At 54.3% G+C, this 19,893-nt stretch overlaps 1 pseudogene across 1 annotated transcript in view; it reads right to left on the reverse strand.

Moving 5' to 3' along the window:
• Positions 1-19,893, reverse strand: part of LOC144374023 (endothelin-converting enzyme 1-like) — a 39,951-nt pseudogene that overhangs the window by 14,848 nt on the left and 5,210 nt on the right. The window contains exons 3-8 of the transcript XR_013433565.1: positions 14,088-14,209; positions 12,924-13,070; positions 11,843-11,908; positions 10,701-10,892; positions 4,043-4,185; positions 2,491-2,604 (exon numbers count right to left, since the gene is read on the reverse strand). The product of XR_013433565.1 is annotated as an endothelin-converting enzyme 1-like (transcript). The remainder of the gene's footprint in view (positions 1-2,490; positions 2,605-4,042; positions 4,186-10,700; positions 10,893-11,842; positions 11,909-12,923; positions 13,071-14,087; positions 14,210-19,893) is intronic.

The following is a 19,893-nucleotide window of genomic DNA, read 5'->3' on the forward strand; positions in this document are numbered from 1 at the left end:
GCCCATTGGCAGACAGATGGATAAACAAAATGTGGTGTTTTTCTACAGCGACATACTACTTGGCAGCACGGAGCACCAGCTACTCAGAGATGCCACAACATGACGAATTCCACAGACTCACTGAGACAGGCGGCCAGGCAGACAGTGTAGGACTCGGCTGCCCATCTGCAGCACCTCAGGGAGACGTAGGAAGGGGCCCGAGGGCATGTGGGTAACTGGGTCACGGAAACCTTGTTTGTCCTGACTGGGCTGGTGGTCACACACACGACTTCATTGTCACAAATCAACCAACTGTATCCTTCACCCACACTCTATGCACATGTGTGTGCATATTGTTTTTAAGTGCTGGGGGTTGAACCCAGGGCATCACACATGCTAGGCGGGCTTGCTTTCTTAATGGGGTGTTATAGATGGAACCCAGGGCCACCCTAACACCACACTAAACTAGTCTATGTCTCAAATTTTTATTTTGAGACAGGGTCTCCCTGGAATTACCAGAGTGTGCCACCATGGCCAGGTATACTGAATACTGTATTGTATGTAAATTATGACTTAAAACATTTTTTTTTCTAGTCAAGAAGGAAGGGAAGGCCATTCGAGTCTAAGTGTAGCCCCTGGATTCTGCTTAGCTGTCCCAACCTGTGTCCGTTTCAATGGCTGCTTTCGGCTCCCCCCTCCCTCCTGCCTGCCGCCCTGCCAGCCACTGGGCAGCCCACAGCTGGACACAGACTTGGCCTGGATATGTTGAGGCCAAGCACATACTGGGTCACAGCTAGGGAGTCTCCAACTTTGAGGCTGGGCAGAGGCTCTGATGGCTGGATCATGGGCAGATTCTTATTGTCTTCTTCCCAGCGTCTCTGGAGAAGCCCATTGACTTTACACACACGTATTTGTCCCCTGAGTGACTCCCCTGCTCGGGGACTGTGCCAGGTCTCAGGAATTTAGAGCTGAATCAACGGCGGGCCTGCCCTTGAGGACTCTGTGGAAATGCCCAGAACATCCAGCAGGAGACAGAGGTGCAGTAATGATGTCAACAGCCGTGACAGCACCGAGTGCCTGAGAGCCCAGGGTGTGCAGCCCGCACGCCTAGAATGCTCCAGGGAGACTAAGGGAGAGAAACGAGGCACAGAGAGGTTAAGTCACTGGCCCAAAGGGAGCACCCAGGGAGTAAGTGCTGCGGTGGGCTTGAGCCCAGAGAGTCTGGCTCCAGTGGCTTCCCGCAAAAAGGCCACTCTGACTGCCTACGACAAAGGTTTTGGAATGAGGAGAAAACTCTTTGAAACAAGAAAGGGTCAGGCAGGTTCATCTGACGTGGGGGCCACCTCCGGGCAGAAAAGGAGGGGCCAGCAGGCCCCTGAGGAGGCTGTGCGACGTGTAGCCTCTTCACCGTAACCTGAGGAGCACCAGCAGGGAGTGGAGAGGGGTCCCTCCTCCCCACCAAGATCTGCGGATTGTAGGCAGGTAGCACGAGGACAGCTGGCCAGGCGTGCAGCAGAAGCTTCCGCCTTTGGAATCGACTTTACGGCCTGAAGAAACGGAGCCCAGGGATCACCTTTTCACAGACGGGAAGACCAAGTCCCTGCCCCATTTAAGTGACCCGCCCAAGGCTGTGTGGTAAGAAGCAGAACCTCCCATTCAAATCTCTGCCCAGCGTCCCCTGCTCTGCAACCGGGGCACTCCCAGCCATTCTCTGAGCCTTAGGTACATGAGGGCAGGTCAGCCCTGGCACCTCCCAGGCAGGCAGGGCTCCTGGGCACAGATCCATCCCACCCATCTTGGTATTCCCACACTGGGCTTGGGGCCTGGCCCACAGTGACAGTGCAGGAGTAACTGTTTGTTGGATGCGTAAGTGAGATGGGGAGGCCTCATTCTTGGCATCAGAGTTCTTGGCATCAGCTTCCCAGGCGAGAGGGAGGGAGGGAGGGAGGCCTGGAAGCCTCTTACAAAAGGAGCCGCAGAGGTTTGGGGGCACTTAAGATGGGTGGAGCCTACTGGATCTGGGGCCTGGGACTCCTGCTCCCTGAGAGAACCTGGATCTGGACTGGGTTCCCCTGACCACAAACAGGGAGGATAAGAATCAGGGAACCCTCGTGAGCAGGTGTTTGATGTGTTTGATGCTTCTGGGGAAGAAGTCCCCACCTTTAGAGTCACAGTTACATAAGGAGAGCGCTGACATCTCCACGGGGAAGCAGCTGGAGGGACAGAACAGAAACTACCTTCTCTGCAAACCAGCTGAGTTGCTAAGACTCCTCTTTGTGCTTTGGCTTGGCATAACCACCTCCTTCCAGAAGCCTCTGCCCACCCTGGGGGCCTAAGTCCCCATCAGTGTTCCCATGACCCCAGATGGACCCTCAGTGGCCTCTTCATTCTCCTCCTAGACTCAACCCTCGTAAGTGCCACAGCCCTGAGGGTACAGTGGTCTTACCAGCCCCAGGGCAGAGCACACAGTAGGTGCTCAGCATGAACCCAGGAATCACTGTCGCCGCTCACCTTCTTGGTCCCATACATGACTTCCATAACTTCTTGTCGGCGTCCTGAAAGCGCTGGTCGAGGAAGGAGCTCGTTTTCCGCACCAGGTTCCAGATCATGTAGTTGTTCAGCAGGCTGGGGAACAGGATGCTGGCTCAGAAATGCCCAGGGCTCCCGAACAGCCTCACCCCGGCCTCCTTCCTAGCCTACCTGGGGCTCGGTTGGTGGCTGCCTTCCAAGCACATGGAATGTAACTCTCCGAGGAACGCCTGGTGCTCAGCCTAGAACCCCCCAGTGTCCGGTGCAATCACTTGCATACCAGCAGTGCTCAATACATGCTGCTGCTTAGCTGCTTTGTGTCTGAAGCTGTGAAGCCGCTGCCTAGAGACTTGCCTGGTGGTGTATGCTACAGTGGGGAGGAGGCTGCCATTCCCTGCTGAAGGCCAGACAAGAAGTAGAGGCCTTAGAGCAGCAGGGGCAGGAAAGGAAGCTCTGGCCAGCCAGGTTTCATGAAGACAATTCCCATGTTCCACCCACAGGGCACAGGGAACCTATCTGTGGCTGACCAACTGACCATGCTGAGTCAAGTTTGCAAAGATGTTACCTTAGTACAAAGATGTTCACTATATTCAACATCTAGCCTCAACCGGAATCACCCTGAAAGTCTGACTATGGGGGAGGGTATGGCAAAGATTGCATGTACAGTTGATGGAATACTATGCAACTATAAAAATGATCCTCACAGAGGGTTTGGGATGGCACTGGGAAATATTCATAATGAAAGTCAAGGCAAGGCTTGGAGCGGTGGTGCATGTCTGTAATCCCAGTGGCTCGGGAGGCTAAGGCAGGAGGACAGTGAGTTCAAAGCCAGCCTCAGCAACAGTAAGGCCCTAAGCAACTCAGTGAGACCCTGTCTCTAAATAAAATACAAAAAGTTTGGGGATATGGCTCGGTGGTTAAGTGCCCCTGGGTTCAATCTTCAGTACTCCTCCTACTAAAATAAAAATGAAAAGTCAAGGGAAAAGTAGATTATCCATCTAGTCACATTAAGGAGAAAGAAGAACTATGGATTGGAATCCTCTCTTCCCTCACACCTTCTCTCCCTGATATGCACACACACACAAACACCCCCCAAAATGACCAAGAGTAGTATTTTGAATAATTTTACATTTTTCCTATTTTCTGTATTTTTCAACATTTCTATAAGCCTTTGAAATAAAAAAATAAAATAAAATAAAAATCCCATAAGTATTAATCAAAAAAGTGGTATTGGCAGCGTCCCGTTCCATGCTAGGAACGTGTTAAAACATGAATCATTTTGTGTGATTCTCACGAATCCCCTGCTTGGTAAGTGCTATCTGCATCTCCATCTTATGGGTGACAGTATGACCCCGACAAAGGACAAGGGACATGCCCACAGCTACACAGCTGGCTGAGGGCAGCAGGATTTGAAGCTGCCCAGGGGACCAGCAACCTCTGCTGCCTCTCGGGGAAGCCCACCAGGGTGCGGCGCCCTGTGTCTGGCCACCCTGCCCCTCCTGCCCCTCCTGCCCAGCAGGGCTGCCGGCCTCACCATCTGTCCATGGAGTTGATGAGGGCGGAGACCTGCTCCAGGTAGTCCTTGTCATAGACCACGATGGGCTCCGACGCGTTGATCTCCACGGGGTGGAAGATGGCGTTGAGGAAGGGCAGCCAGTTGATGGCCGGTGCCAAGGTCTGCAAGGGAAGGGGACAGCGTGCAGCTGAAGGGTGGCTTCTCCTCAGCCCCGTCTTTGGGTGTCCCTCAGAAGGCATCATTGTGCCTCTGCCCTGGGACCACGGTGCAGATGGAGCTCCAGGCAGAGGCTGGCTGGCTGGTGAGTGCTGCTGTGGACTACGTCCCCAGGAGCCAGAGGCAAACCACATCTGAAGCGGAACCAGGGTGGGATGAGAGGCTGCAGCAGCAGCAGGCACAGCAGCCACCACCATCACCATGCCCTTCCCATGCGGCATGTGCCACTGCCCAACTGACCAAGCAGTGGCCATAATTATCCCCATTTACAGAGAAAGACATGGAGCCTCAGACCCCTAACTATTAAGAATCAGGAGATGGGCTAGGTAGCTTTCCTGGTGTAGCTTTCTTGCTTATGAGCTGTGCAACCTTTAATAAGTTAATGTGCCCATCTGTGCCTCAGCACCTCATGTGAAAAACAGGGATCATCATGACAATGAGTCCCGTATATCTGGTAACTGTGAGGGTCACACACAGAAGCCAGCACTGTCCAACTCAACAAGGGTGTGGAGAGAGAAGGGAAAGCATATGGAAATGGTAGGAGACCTTCAATAATACACAAAATTATAAGAGGTTATGAGGGGCAAGGGGGAGGGGAAAAAAGGGAGAGAATTGAACAACAGCAGAGGAGGTAGAGAGGGAAGATGGGAGGGAAGGGGGGAGGGGGGATAGTAGGGGATAGGAAAGGTAGCAGAATACAGCAGTCACTAATATGCCATTATGTAAAAATGTGAGTATGTAACAGATGTGATTCTGCAATTTGTATTTGGGGTAAAAATGGGAGTTCAAAACTCAATTGAGTCAAATGTATGAAAGATGATATATCATGAGCTCTGTAATGTTTTGAACAATCAATAAAAAAGGAAAATATGAAAAAAAAACAAGGGTGTCAGCAGCAGCAGTCTGCTGCAGAGGATCCAACATTCAGGAGGGCCAGTGTTGTGGGGTAAACTGTAGTCCACAGGTGAGGCTGCCGAGGGGGGAGCTGGGACAGCAAAGTCGGTGATGACTGCAGCAAAAAGGGAGAAGCCTGCAGCTCAGCCCTGCACACACCAAGCCTGCGGCTCTTTGTGCTTGTTTGTTTTGGGGAGTTATTGGGGTCTGAACTCAGGGCCACTTTACCACTGAACCACACCCCCAGCCCTTTTTATTTTGAGGCAGCTAAGTTGCTTGGGGCCTTACTAAGTTGCTGAGGCTGGCCTTGAACTCTTGATCCTCCTGCCTCATCTTCCCAAGCCTCTGGGATTATAGTAGGCATGCACCATCATGCCCAGCGGCAGCTCTGTTTTTTTTTTTTTTAAGTATTTTTTTTTGGTGGACATGATGCCTTTATTTTTATTTATTTATCTTTATGTGATGCTGAGGATTGAATCCAGTGCCTCACCCCGTTAGGAGAGCGCTCCACCACTGAACCACAACCTCAGCCCCAGCAGCTCTGTTTTAAGGACCTAATATGAGAACCTGTACCCAGGGCTTTCCAAAGAGACACTTGGCTTTTCATAACTATCAGCTCCCAACAGATCTCACTTTCCCTTTGGCACCCCAAGGTGCCCTGCTCAGAGGTGTCTCCCCCAACACCTCCACATCACGGCCAGCATCTCCTGCATCAGCAGCCTCCAGCCATGCGAGCTATCCCTCTTGAGGTGGCAGATTTTTGTTATGAAGTCCTACAACATTTTAAAAATAAATTGTGGTAAAATATGCTGCACATTTGTAATCCCAGAAACCCAGGAGGCTGAGGCAGGAGGATCTCAAATTAAGGCCAGCCTCAGCAACCTAGTGGGACCCTGTCTCAAAATGAAAAATAAAAAGGGCTGGGGATGTGGCTCACCCAGCTGCAGATGACTTTTGCAAGACTTGAACTCTGTGCTTTCCACTTCCCACCCCCACCTGTCTCTGTGAGTCCGACGCTGGCCCGAGCGGCCCGGCTTAAGTGCAAACACAGAGATTCGGGCTTCAATGCTGGCGTGTGTCCCTTGGTGTCAGTTCCTCAAGCAGAGCTGCTCAATGTGTCTGCTCTGGCCCTGTATTCCCCACACGTTCAGTTATTTTTAGTGTGCAGTTTTACAGAACATGAGGCTTTGGGCTGCATATCTCGTCTTTTAGCAAAGACACCTCTACATGTCAATCACTTGGATGGGCATCTGACTTAGCCAGCAAATCCAGAAATTACGATCATCACTTAAGACCTTCCAAAAGTGGCCCTGGGCCTGGCAGATTTCAAACTCCATTCTCTATTCTCTTGAAAGGGCAAAATGTAAGACAAATACGGGAAGCGAGAAATGCATTCCCTTCATACAGGAAAACCGTACCCATAAAGCCACCTAAGATCCACCCCCACCTGCTGGGACAGGCAGTCAGTCACAAGACCCCCAATTCACAGAGGCTGAGTTTGCTGATCAGGGAAGGTGACTTTCCTGAGGTTATATGGTTTACTGTGGGGGTTAAATAAAACTCAGGGCACTCGTCTCTGGGTGTATTTGGCGGGGTGCTGGGGATTGAACTCAGGGCCTTGAGCAGGCTAAGCACAGGCTTTACCACTGGGCTCCACCCCAAGGCCATTGTTCCTGGGTTTTTTTTTTTTTATATTTTTTAATTTTTTTTTGGTTGTAGATGGACATAATACCTTCCCCTATTTATATGTGATGCTGAGACTTGAACCCAGTTCCTCACACGTGCAAGGCAAGTGCTCTACCACTGAGCCACAACCCCAGCCCCTGCTCCTGGGTTTAAGTGGACATCTAATCCATTGGGGAACAAACATCTCAAAGGACAGATGAGGCTGGGGACGGGGCAGGGGCAGCTCCCAAAGGCGGTATTGTGCTGGTACAAGTCATCGACCAGTTCTCAGTAGGGGGCTGACTGGCGTCATCCCTGGGTGAATGTTCCCACCAACACCGATGGCAAACCCTCATGAGGCTGGGAAGAGAAGAGCACAGTGGGCCCCGAGCTGGCAGGCACCAGCACAGCCCTGCGACATGAGCTGGGTGACATGAGCTGGTGACATTGAGCTGGGCGTGAGGAGGCCTAGATCAGAGTCCCCAGCAATTACCAGGGGCACTGTCTATCCTTTCCCTAAGATGGGGTCAGTGACCCTGCCCCCAGAGCTGACTGCCGCAGGCCTCTCAGCCTGGCCTCCCCCATGGCCCGGAGCCTCCCCTCTCCCTGGCAGGAGACCCTCAGGCCAATCTCTATATTTCTGTGGCCACAGAATTCAGAGGTGTCTGATGAGACCTTCAAACTGGGTCCCACAATCAGGGTCACCTGAATGCATGGCCTGGCGGCAAAGACCCTGGGAAAGTGGGTTAGTTTACCGAATGTCACCAGTTACAGGGCTCATGAGAGCTTTATGAACTGAGGTGGCGGATCCCTGGTGCAGGGTGAGGCATCAGGTGGGGAAAACCCTACTACTCATCACAAACCTGCTCGTTCCAGGAGAGCAGAGTCCTGACAGGGCAATTCTCACAACTCGGAGATAAAGAGCCTTATGCTGACAGCAGGACGTCCACATTTCAGTGTCTTGCTTTAGTGAACTCCTGAGACGCAGGTGCCGAGATCCATCTCCATGGATGTGGCAGTTTTGTTTGTTTGGTTGGTTGGTTGGTGCTGGGGAATTAAACTCAGGGTGCTCGACCACTGAGCCACACCCCCAGCCCTATTTTGTATTTTCTTTAGAGACAGGGTCTCACTGAGTTGCTTAGCACCTTGCTTTTTGCTGAGGCTGGCTTTGAACTCACTATCCTCCTGCCTCAGCCTCCCGAGCCACTGGGATTACAGGTGCGCCTGGCTAATGCAGCAGTTTTAATGGACTAGGACAGTCTGCCCTGACTCAAATCCCCTAGAGGCAGGCCCGAGAGCTGCTTCCCACACCCAGAGCCTAGGAGGACCGGTGGGCACCAACCAACTCAGGCCTGAGGAGTGGGAAAGATGAGGGTGCTTTTGGGCTTCATTTTTACAGGAGAAATGGCAGAGGATAGGGCCGAGGCCCAAACAGCCTGCGGGACGGGAGGTCCTAGAAAAGAATGAGAAGGCCCCCCTCCACCCCTAGAGCAGCAGAAGGTGGTCTGACTCATGGCTCTGAATCCGAACTCCACTTGGGGCTAGCCTGGAACACCATTCTGTTCCAGCAGGTCTAGCCTTGAACCACACGTAAGCCTGGAGTCCCTCTCCTCGATTCATCTTGAGTAGGAGAAGAAAACAAATCTCCAGCTACCAGAGAAGAAGACACTCTGTCCCAGGGTGGAATGATTCAAGTTAATTTAGTGATAGGGACCTGAGAAATATCACCGATCACAAAAGCACAGCACTACTGATATTTACTTCTGGGATGCTACTTTTCCACTGCGCATGCCAGTTTACAAAACAAAATCTCATCTTCTGCGTCATGTTATGTCCTCATAACCCGCGGGCAGGCCAGTCAGGTTTTGGGGGCATCCAGGACTTCTCTAAATGTTAGCCTGTGTGTTTTTTTCATGCACACATGCCCATTTTTCATGGGTGACAGTCTGTAGTTTTTGAGTTGTTCTCAAAAGACTCCATGACTTAAGAGTTAAGAGCCACTATCCCTGGTGAAGGTAGGGGCGGTGTCTCATTTGTCTCTGTTCCCGCACAGAACAGGTGTGAGCAGATGAGCAAGGGCTTTTTACCTGGAAGGAAACCAAGGCTCAGGGTGGGCTCCTCACCTGCCAAGGCCACACGGCTCAAGGTGTGACCCTCTGACTCCAGGCCCCCTGCAGGCACTGTGTGGTCTTCAGCCCCTGCTGAAGTTATGACCTTTCCTTTCTTCCATGAAACAAGAGAGTGAAAGCAATGGGGAGAGGCTTCCCCGGGGCAGAACCTGCTGGCCATGCCAGATTGATGTCCATTCTCTGAGCACCATGTCAGAGCCGTGAGGCGAGTGCTCAGGCCAGGCCCCCTGCAGCTGGGGGCGAACTGCATCTCCCTCCACCTCCCAGCCTCAGAGCGGAAAAACAGTGCCAGATGGTGCCCAACACAGGCTGCCGATCTCCATAACAAACCGCACGAACCACTCACCCTGCCACCAACCTCCCTGGAGACCAGAGGGGCAGCTGTGCCACCAGAAGGCTGGGCTTTCTTGCCTCAGCCCAGGTCTTTGCATGGGCTGCACCTGTGCCTGGGAGACCCCACCCCCCGCAGCCCTCAGGATAAAGTGCGTCTCAAAGTCCAGGATCTGCTGCATCAGGGTCCAGGTGGTGCCCTAACCCCCGGGCCCAGCAGCCTCCCAGATGGACCATGTAGTGCAGGTATCCAGTCAGCCAGGGACTCAACACTCCCAAACTGCTGCCCATTAGGCCAGGGTGGAGCAGGGATGGCTGTAGCCCTGTGCCTGGGGCCAGAGGGACACACACTTCACCCAGGAAAACCAATGGAAGCACGACTTCCAGAATGAAGCCCACGAGGCCCTGCACACACCAAGGTCCCTGCAGGGCAGGTGTACACTCAGCTTCCCCAGCCCTTCCCCACCTGGCCTCAGTGCCCTGCTTCTCTCGCCCACAGCACTAGGAAGGGAGACTGGGATTGTTTCTTAGTGTCCCCACCAGACCAGAAGCACAGGAAAGCGGGGCCCAAGTGGCCCCTGATACATCTGTCAGATGGAGGAGGAAAAAAGGGAAGGAATTTCCTCCTCGAAGGAAGAGGGAAAGGATGGGAGAGAAGCTGGGAGAAGACCGACCGGCAGTGGAACCCACCGCAGGCACAGGGTCCGCCCCAGCAGAACAGCAAGGGCCACCAGGTGCTCCTGCCTGAGGGCAAGGAACAGGGAGATCTGGGACCACTCTGCTCATTCCTCGGAGACCTCCAGGGCCCAGGACAAGCGGGTCAGCAACAGCACACGGGCCAGAAAGAAGGAAGCAGTAGGAAGTCCACCCCAGGCCCTGGAGGCCTGAGCAGCCACCAGGGGAAGCCTCGGCAAGGCTGACCTACGGAGGAGACAGCAGGTCTCCGTTGAGTCACACCAGTTTCACAGAAAGTACAGGTCTGACTCCCAGTTACACCTCTGGATATCGCCTAGGGACATGGTCAAAAGCTGAGCCAAGCCTGAGTCCCAGGGCCAGCACCCCTGCCCTCAGGAGCCTCTGGGCCCTGACCATGTCTCTTCATCTCCTGTTCACCAAAGGGAGAAGCAATGTCGGAATCCACACCCCACCTTTACTCAGTGCTCGGTGCTGGATGACTGGGAGCTGCTAGGGAAATGCTGTCACACGAAGCAGCCCGGCGAGGGAAGAAGCCTGGCTCTGGAGTCCCTTTGCACTCTGTGGCCACCAGCAGGTAATCTTACTTGTCTGAGCCCCAGTCTATCTGTAACCTGGGCATAAACACCTCCTTCCAAGGGTGGCTTTAAGGTCATGATGAAGTGGGTATGACCCCTCCCCCCAAGAGCCCTGTCCGACTCTGTGTACTCCAGTGGCCCTGCCCCTGCAGTAGCTGGCGCACAGGGTACCTGCAGCTCAGCGGCTGTCACTTTGTGGTAAATGAACTCCTCATCCCGATGCTTCTCCTGGGGGATGGTGATATTGGCCAGCGCTGTCTCAAAGTCCAGGATCTGCTGCATCTGGGGCCGAATGGCGTCCTCATCCCCCCCGCCCAGCAGCTTCCCCAGCTGGACCATGTAGTTCAGGTATCCGGTCAGCACCTGTGGAACCCAGCACCCCAAAACTGTCTGTCAGTGGCTGCCACCTGCCGCCCAGTGGGCCAGGTGAGGCCAGCCCAGCTGCGGCCCTGTGCATGGGGCCCAGGAAACATGCTGGAAAACAGCTCTGGGGAGGAGTCTGGCGCTGTGTGTATTCACTGGTGTCCATGGCGCTCCTGGTAAAGCCCACCGCCTCTGGGCACACACAGGTCCCTGAGGCTGGCCCCTGCTGCTCTGGCCCTGCATTCAGGGCTCATCCTCAGCCATCTTCCTGTTCTGGAAATGCACCTTTTCTGAATCACCCTCTGCCACCACGTCCCTAGAACTGAATCAAGTCCTTTCTTGACTCCCTCTGCCCTGATCACAATGTATACAGTTGGCATCTAGTTGGGTGGTCAGTTAAGTAATGTCTCCCTCTTTTACTGGACCTTGAGCCCAGTAGACAGGAGAGTGAACCTCAGGTGGGCCGGGCAGGGGAAGGGAGAGCTGTGAGGGGTTGGAGGTGATCTGGTTGTGGCTCTGGATCTCCCCACTTACTGGCTGTGTGACCTTGAACAGGTCACTTCTGTCTCTGAGACTTATTTCTTCCTCTGTATAGGGCAAGGTAAAACAAATATCCATTTGACAGATAAAGCAAATGATGTTCAGAGAAGCTGAGTGACTTTGGGGTGACTGGGAGAGTTAGAGGTGAGGTATATAAATGGTCTGAGACCATCAAATGGTGGGGGCTGCTACTGCACCTCTTTACAATGGGGACAAATGACACCTAACCCCTGTCCTTTGTGCCCACAGTGCCTGCATATGAACTAGCGAGCCTGGGGGCATCCCTCCCCTGACTTGGCTGCCTGTTGCCCATCAGGAAAGTGATACCCCTGTGTTCCCCCAGCTTCTAAGACCTGCCCAGGTATGCTGTGGGGGACACGGTGGAAGAACCACTGCAAAGTCCCACTCACCTTCTTGTTTTCAGTCTTGTTCAGGTAGTAATCTCTGGAGGGCAAGCCCAGGCCAGACTGGTCCACCTAAAGAGGGAGGCAGAGTGAGAGGAAGGCCCTGCTGCAGGCTTGTGTGTCTCCTGCGGCCTCTGCCTGCCCCAGGACTTCTCACACCAGGCACTGAGGACCAGCTCAGGTCCCAGGAAGAGCACAAGCCGGTAGCTGAAGTCACAGATGGGATCACTCAGTGATAAGACAGACATGTTCCTGCCCACCTGTGGGGTCAGCTGCAGGGACCTGGGCCCTTCTGAGGGCTGGACAGAGCCTCCTTCCTCTTCAAACACCCCTTGCCTCAGCAATGCACTCTACTTCTCTAAACCCTTCCCAAGTGGCGAGGAGCCAACACAGTGACTTAATCTTAACCCAAGTTACTTAACCTTTCTGATCCCCAGGTTCCTCGCCCAGAAAGTTAGGGATAACACCTAACCTTCGGAGCTGGAATGAGGATTCAAGAGGACAGTGTCAGTACAAGGTTTCCTGAGAGTGGGGCAGGCAGAGGAGGGTCAATTCCTGATGGCTACCATTAGAACCTTCTGGCTACACCTTGCCTCAACTTGGGTAGCTGCTGTTATAGTTCATTAGGATGAAAAGGAAAGTGTAGCTCAGTGAGGGTGACGCTTGTTAAGGTCACACAGTGAGTGAGTGGCGCAGTTGGGCTGAGAACTAAGCCTTTATGACCCCTAATCTGGGGGCTCTCCTGGGTGTGCTGATCCTCAGCCTTGGGCAGTCTCTGGTGGGAGAGATGGACCAAAAGCATTCCAAGCAGCACCACAGAGCCAGAGGCTAAGGGAGGGGACAAAGAGGTGGCTACAGCTGTGCCCAGGAGTTGATATCACTTGTCATTTCTGTGGCCCATGATGAGCTGCCCACCGAGATGGCTAGTCTGCCCTCTCATAGTCTCTTGCCTGTAAAAATCTCACTGCTTGGGGCTGCCAGAAATAACCCCGGCTTAGAAACCAGAGCCTGCTGCCGAGGCCCAGGGCAGGTCTCCCTCCACCCCAGGAGGCCACACCCTTTGCTTCCCTGGCCCAGGCCTGCTCACCTGGATCACATTGCTATTGGAGTTCTTAGAGTCTGCACTGACATAGACGGAGAAGAAGGGTGAGGTTCGGTAGTGGGCAGTGACCACCTGCAGGGTGTCCTGGAAGTTGTCCTTGGCCCAGGGACTTGTGATATTCCAGCCTCCGAGCTGGGAGAAGGCAGATCAGATAGGGAGGGGAAGGTGGTAAGGAGCCTGTGTGCAAATTCTGGTTCTGCAGCTGACTTGCTCTGTGACCCTGGAGCAGTCATCTGACCTCTGGGAGCATCCAGAGCAAATGAAAGGGCTTCTGACCTGTGACCTGGAGACCCACAGAGGGAGCAAAGACTCATCCTTAACAACTGAGCTGTGAATCCCAGAGACTTTGCCCCCTGTGCTGTTCATTTGTTGGACAATCAATCACACGAACGTGATTACTATTAAGACATAAATCCAATTGTGACTATGGGAAATAAGGCTCTGTATTTTGAAAAAGGCTGATAAGCTATGGTCTACCTTGGTCTCTCTCCAAGTTGGGACTTAAAAAAATTCTCTTTGGTCCTCCAGGATTGGCACACACTGGCACATGGGGCCTGTGCCAGAGAGGAGGGACTGGGAGAGTCCCCATGCCTGCAGCAATACCTTCCCCGAACTGAGATAGGATGGCGAGCCCTTGAGCAAGCAAAGGGTGGCCAGAAAAGCCGCAGCCATCTCTGTCTGTGCCAGGCAGCCTGGCCCGGGGGGAAGATTTCTCCTGGGCTCAGGAGCAAGGTGAGGCCTCCAGCCAGCACGTCTGGCTCTGTTGCTGGCCTAAGACTCCCTGTTGGTTTCTCTGGAATAACACACACCTCTCGCACACTCACACCCACCTCCTGAGGAAAGGGAAGTGGCAATCCAGAGGAAGAGATTCCCAGTGAATATCGTCCCCAAGGCCCACGCAGATGCACTGAGACACTTAGATGTCCTCAACAGATGCTGACACACAACCCCACACATTACAACAGACAGTCCCCCCACGCACAGACGTGCATGCACACGCAGTGGCAGACAGACTGGCTGCGTGTTCCAGCTGGGTGCGGAGGCTGGAGGTGTGGGCTGGCTGAGCACCAGTGGGCCTGAGAGCTGCAGCCAGAGGGGCTGGCAGGAGGCGCGGCAGGAGGGAGGCCAGAGTGTGTCCCAGGGACTCACCTTCTCAATCAGCTCCATTAGGGGCTTGGCCCTGAGCTCCTCGATCCTGGTTTCATTCATACATGCGCGGTAGTATACTTGGGCCTTCCTTTCTGCCTCACTCGAGCTGGCTGTGGAATTTTCTAGAAGGATAAGAGATAGCAGATATTGAATAAGCCCCCATTTACCTGCTGGGGATCCCCAGGCAAGATTCTTTTGGAGCCTCGGTGCTCCCCACTGTGAAGCTGTCAGGGCAGCTGCTGTCAGGGAGCAGCCAGCCCCAGCGGGTATGAGTGCCCCCATCCTAGTTGGGTGCAGATCAGGAGGGCATGCCCTGTCTCTGCCCATCTGCTGATCAGGCCTGAGGACCTGTCCCTGGCATGCCAGCCCGGGCCCACCCAGCAGGACAGTCGGCATCCCTGCCAGCCAACATGTGGCAGGAACTCCCCTGCCTGGTGCTGGGACAAAGCCATGTCTCGGCTTCAGATCGCAGCTCACCTTCCTTGTGAGAAACACTGGGGTTGAGTGAAGCCTGAAAGGCCTCATTCACTGTGAATTGACTTTCCGCTTCCTCCTGGGGGGGCAGCCAGGCGCAGTCAACAGACCTGCGGACGACTCCAAGGGCTGTTTTCCCCGTCCCTCCCCAACTCAGGCCAGCAGCACCTCATCCTCTTTGGTTCCCAGACCCCCACCCACCCACCCGGAGACTCCCTTCCCATCCCCCCTGTCCTTAGCCCCTGGTCCAGAGCCGCCTGCTTAAGGCCACCCTCCTGTGTGAGCACAGCACGGAAGGTCCCCATCTGTACCTGGCGAGTTTGAGTACTCAGGTCCCCAGGACCTACTATGTGCTGGGGCTTCTGGGCCTGCATGTTTGTCTCAGAGCTCTACTCCAGACCACGTCAGATTCCTGGCTTCTGCGTCCATCTGTCCAGCTTGCTCCCACCCTGGGCTGGCCACTTGTCCTTCTCTCAGATTAGTTGCTCTCTGACTTTAAACCTCTTCCTTTGCTTTCTCCCAAGATCTCTCTAAACCCACCTCCTCCATAGGCACCTTTCTCGTGGGCCTCTATCGACCCATCCATCCATCCATCCATCCATGGGACGCAGAGCAAAGGGTTGCTCTCTGCCAGGTACTGCGGGTACTCTGGGGCCAGACAACAATGTCCTCAACCCCAGGAGGCTTCGGCATGGGACCCTGCTAAAACCCCACTTGCTTCCATCCTTTCTATTTTTTTTTTACTCAAACTATGTTGCTCCTTCCAGAACATTCTCAGCACTCTGGGCACAAAATTAAGACCTGCTCTCTATCCCCAAAGAGCTTACAGTCTAGCAGGGACATACATGTGCCAAGGAAGGAACACAGCACACAAAAGTGCTTTAACACTGCAGAGGCTCTGGAACACAGAGAAGCACCCCCCTCTGGGGGTGGGGGGGCCTTAAGAGGAGGTTCTATTGGAGCTGGGTCTCAAAGAGAAACAAAGGCGGTCTCCAGGTAGAAACAGGGCAAAGGGCACTGGGTGGAGGGAGTGGATAGCGTGGGGCCAAGGAAGGAAGCAGGAAGGGCCTGCTGCTAGAAGAAAAGGAAAGTGTGTGGCATTCACTGGGTGCCAAGGGCACGAGTCACTTCCTGGCCAGTCTTTAATCAGCTTCTCCAGTTCTCAACCCAGAAGGCTCCCCATCCCTCCATTCTGGCATAAATAGCACCATGGCTATCACTGGTCAGAGGGCATCAAGCCCAGTCTAGCTGAGATCTGGGAGGTAGCCCCGGAAAGGGCACTCAGCGGGCTGGACTGAAGACAGGTCAGAGCCAAGAGAAGGCCCTGAATGAGAGATGGAGGTTAGGGGCTTGAACAAGGAGGGGCAAGCCCTGCCCAGGAGACCAAGGGCTGCTGCTGGGCTCTGGAGACACCTGTGTGAGGCTTCCTGGGGACAAAAGAGGGAAAGGGGGCCTAGCTAGGGTTGCTGCCACACCTCCGACTCAGGAAGCAGAGCATGGGGCGGCAGAGGGGAGTCCCTCACCCCAGTGGCCTCAGCTCTGTGGCAATGCTTTTCCCTTCCCAGCAGCTAGGCTCTTGAAAGGACAAGCAGGAGAACTGTCATCATTTGCCAGGCCCAGAAGCTGCACCTCACCATCCACATCTGGCTCCAGTCATGACCCTGAATGCCAGGGCCACTGTTAGGGGAAGTGCTCTGTGCACAGGTAGAGGGCCTGGCATCTCCCTCCTCCAGAGCCCAAGGCCACCCAGATAAGAGGCCCATGGAAGGCTCACCAGGAACAGCCTGGCTGTGCTAATCGCAGCACATTCTGAGTTCCAGCTTGAGGCTGCCTGGCCCTTCCTTCCCTAGCACTTGGAGGTCAAGGACACTGCCTTCAAACATGGCCTCCCTCTCTCCTTTGTTGAACGGCTCCCCAACCAAGCTCAAAGTTCCTCCAGCAACCTGGGATCCTACTCACTGGCTTTCCCACAGCTGTGGGTTTTTGGTGGCCACCAGGCTGGGTGTGGAGATGCACGGATCTGTCCGAGGAACCTGGCAGCCCAGTAGTGAACAGATGGCAACTAAAGTCACAAGAGTGTTTGATTCCACACAGGGGAGTAGGTGCCAGAAGCCATGAGAGGATGGTGGGAGAGGCCTGGGAAGGTGGCCAGAGGAAGCCCTGCTTGGGCAGGAGGAGGCTGACATGGAGCGGGAGTGGGGCTGTGTGGGCTGCCTTGCCCCACATTGTGTCTTAGTCATCCCTGTGTCCCCAGAACCTGAACAGGCACAAAGTAGGCCTTCAGCAACATGTGCTCAAAGAAGGGAGCTCAGCGTCCGTGTTTAACAAGGCAGGATGTCACCTCAGGGGAGGAGGGTGATGGGGCTGGTGCCACCCAGGATTTGCATGGAGAGGAAATGCAGGTGTGTGCTGGGCTATGCCCCCTCCAGGGGCACCGTGCCTGGACCCCGCTTCAGCTCTGGCTGGGGCAGGAGCCCTGGTGGAAGTTCAAGTTCCTCTTCCCCTCTCCTTCCTCACTCAAGGGCTCCAGGGACAAGTGCTGAAGCAAGATGGCCAGGTGGAGGCCACTGGAGTAGATCAGGTGGGCCAAGATGGGGGCATGGGCCAGCAGAGGAGGGGTGAGAGTATCAGGAATGGTGCCAGGCTTCCTCAGCCTGGGCAAGCAGCTGCCTTTACCAGGATGTGAAGCCCAGGAACCAGTGGAAAGTGAAGAGCGTCGGTCTGAAGTTCAGGTACAGACACCTGGGGATCTCTACCACACCCCAGAGTGGACCTCTGCCCTGGGCCTCAGCCACTGACTCGTGCGACCTCCAGTAAGTTACCCAACCTCTCACCTATAAATTGAGTGTGGTACTAGTAAGAGCCGCAGTGGGAACTGTTAGGATGAGATGTACACACACGGCCACACCCACACAGGGGTGGCTGGTCCCCAGAGAGGCTTAAGTGGCCTGGGTTCAAATTCCAGGAAGCCCAAGCCGCTGTGGGCTCTACTCTCCCAGGCAGGCGCCTCCCCTCCCCTCCCTGGGCCTAACCTTCTCCCTGTCTCTGAAATGTGAGGATGATGCTGAATCCCCATGGGCTGTCCATGAAATCTCGGTGCAGGGCCTGGCCTGCAGTAGGCACCAGGAATGGCAAAAACACATGGTATCCTTATGTTTTTTCTCCTGCAGAACAAGGCACCTTCTTTATCAGCTCCCGCTTTCCCCAGCAGGATGGGGCTCCGGAGGCCTGTGACTGTTGGAACTGAGTCTGTGGTTTTTATCTAAAACAAACACAGGTCCTGCCCTGATGGCCAAGTGGGGGCCCCACATGTCCCTGGCCAGGCAGTCCTGCTGCAGCCAGGGAGACCATGAAATTCCCAGCCCCCATCCCGCAGCCTTCCTGGGTCACTGCTCTGCCCCCCTGGGTTACCGCTCTGCCTGCCTGGGCTCGTTCAGGCTCCTGAGGAGTGATGTGGGAAAGGGTGTTCCAATAAAAACTCCCAGAGGAAGAAGTGGACCGATTAAATGGGATGCTGTCCTTCCTCTCCGGGACTTTGGGGAAGTGACTGGGGAAGTTTCTGGAACTCAGGGCCCCAAGAAGGAAGTATCCAGGCAGTTGGAAACTCTGTGGTCTGGTCTCAGGCTGCCAAACAATTTCTATGCCCTTGGGACCCCAGAGTGGCCCTGTCTCCAGAATGTGTCCCGCACGGAGCTACCATTTCAGAGACACAGCCTGTCACAGAGGGGAGGAAGATGAAACAGCAAATGCGGGAAACATAAAAACAAAACCATGAGCGATGACACAGGGTAACCTGATTCATTGCCAGATCAGTGACGTGGACACATCTCATGCTGCTGGAATAGTGTGCATGTGTAGATTGGTGTTTGGGATAGAAGGAAGGAGGCTGCAAACTTTTCCTTATCATCCCGGTATTGCTTGAATTGTTACAAGCTCGCATTATGTTTTTTTGTTATGCAAAATATATATGATATTGTAGATATTGTAGAATAAACCTGGCAGTACCACGATGTAGCTCAGGCCCTAAGAAGCCCTTGGAAGACTCAACAGAGGCAGTGGGTCGAAGGGGTCTTGAAGGGCCGGGCGGGGGCACTCTAGAGACTGGATCCAAGCACAGTGGGAAAGCCTCAGGCAAGGGCCAGGCTAAGGAGTGAGGGGCCTGTCTGTTGGCTTCCCCGATAATGTGAGGCCATACTTTTTTTTTTTTTTTTTTGGTACCTGGGACTGAACTCAGGGTCGCTTAACCACTGAGCCTCATCCGCAGCCAGCACGTGAGCTAGACGCCACTTCACAGGTGGAGAGCTGAGGCCTGAGAGGCTGGTGGCCCTCTGCAGTCACACAGCTTGTCAGGATGAAGTCTGGTTGGAACCCACCCCACCAAGAAGGGCGCCTATGCCCTGCTGAGCCCTTGGTGGGTGCCAGGCCCTGTGTGTGGCCCTCTGAACCACACGTGCCAGTCAGTGTCACAGCAGACTCACTCCCGGTGGCACTGGCTCCTCCATTTCACAGAGACTGGAGCTACGGTGGAGAGAAGCAGGTCACTTGGCAGCGGCCAAGCTCTCAGGCCAAGGCCACCAGACTTCGCAGTTCTCTGGTCTGCCTCCTGATACTGTCAGCCCCTGGCCCTGGGGTCAAGGGTTTGATGGCCTGGAGCCGGCTGTTCTGTGCCCGGCTCAGAGCAGCTTTCCATGTACAACAGGACTCTCAGGGACACGGTGATGTAAGGCTACGGCCCAGGCCTGGAGGCCACTCCTCATGAGCCCTGCCAATGTACAGGGAACAGGACAGGATGGATCCAATCTTGGCACAGGTCTAAGGTCCTCCCAGTAAGAATCAGCTCCAGGCCAGTGGGAGGCCAGCACCCTTTACCACAAAGCAAAAGGAGTGGTTCTGGGCCTAATTGCCCATCTTTCTTCCTCCCCCCCTCGATGCTATCTGCCCCCCAGAGCACCAGCCCCACTCCATTCTGGAATGAAGGTATGTTCTTGGCAAAATTATTTCACATTTCTGAGCCTCAGTTTCCTCATCTGTAAAATGGGAATGATAATCCCTAAGTTCCAGAATGTTAATGAGAATTAAAGAGGCAGTAGATATAAACAGCCTAAAACATAACAGACACTCAAAAACTGCCAGTGTCCTTCCCACTCTCCTTCAGCCCTCAGTGTTCTGTGCTCCCTTCAACACAGTGACAAGGGAGCTATGTCTGTCCCTTATACCTGAGGAGAGGGCATGGGACAGGGGAAAGGACACAGGACCAGGAATCAGGCCAACTATGAGACTATCTTGAGGACCTCTCTGAACCTCAGTTTTTTCATCTATCAAATGAGGTGAA

Source organism: Ictidomys tridecemlineatus, unplaced genomic scaffold (assembly GCF_052094955.1).
Source record: "Ictidomys tridecemlineatus isolate mIctTri1 unplaced genomic scaffold, mIctTri1.hap1 Scaffold_55, whole genome shotgun sequence".
Taxonomy (NCBI): domain Eukaryota; kingdom Metazoa; phylum Chordata; class Mammalia; order Rodentia; family Sciuridae; genus Ictidomys; species Ictidomys tridecemlineatus.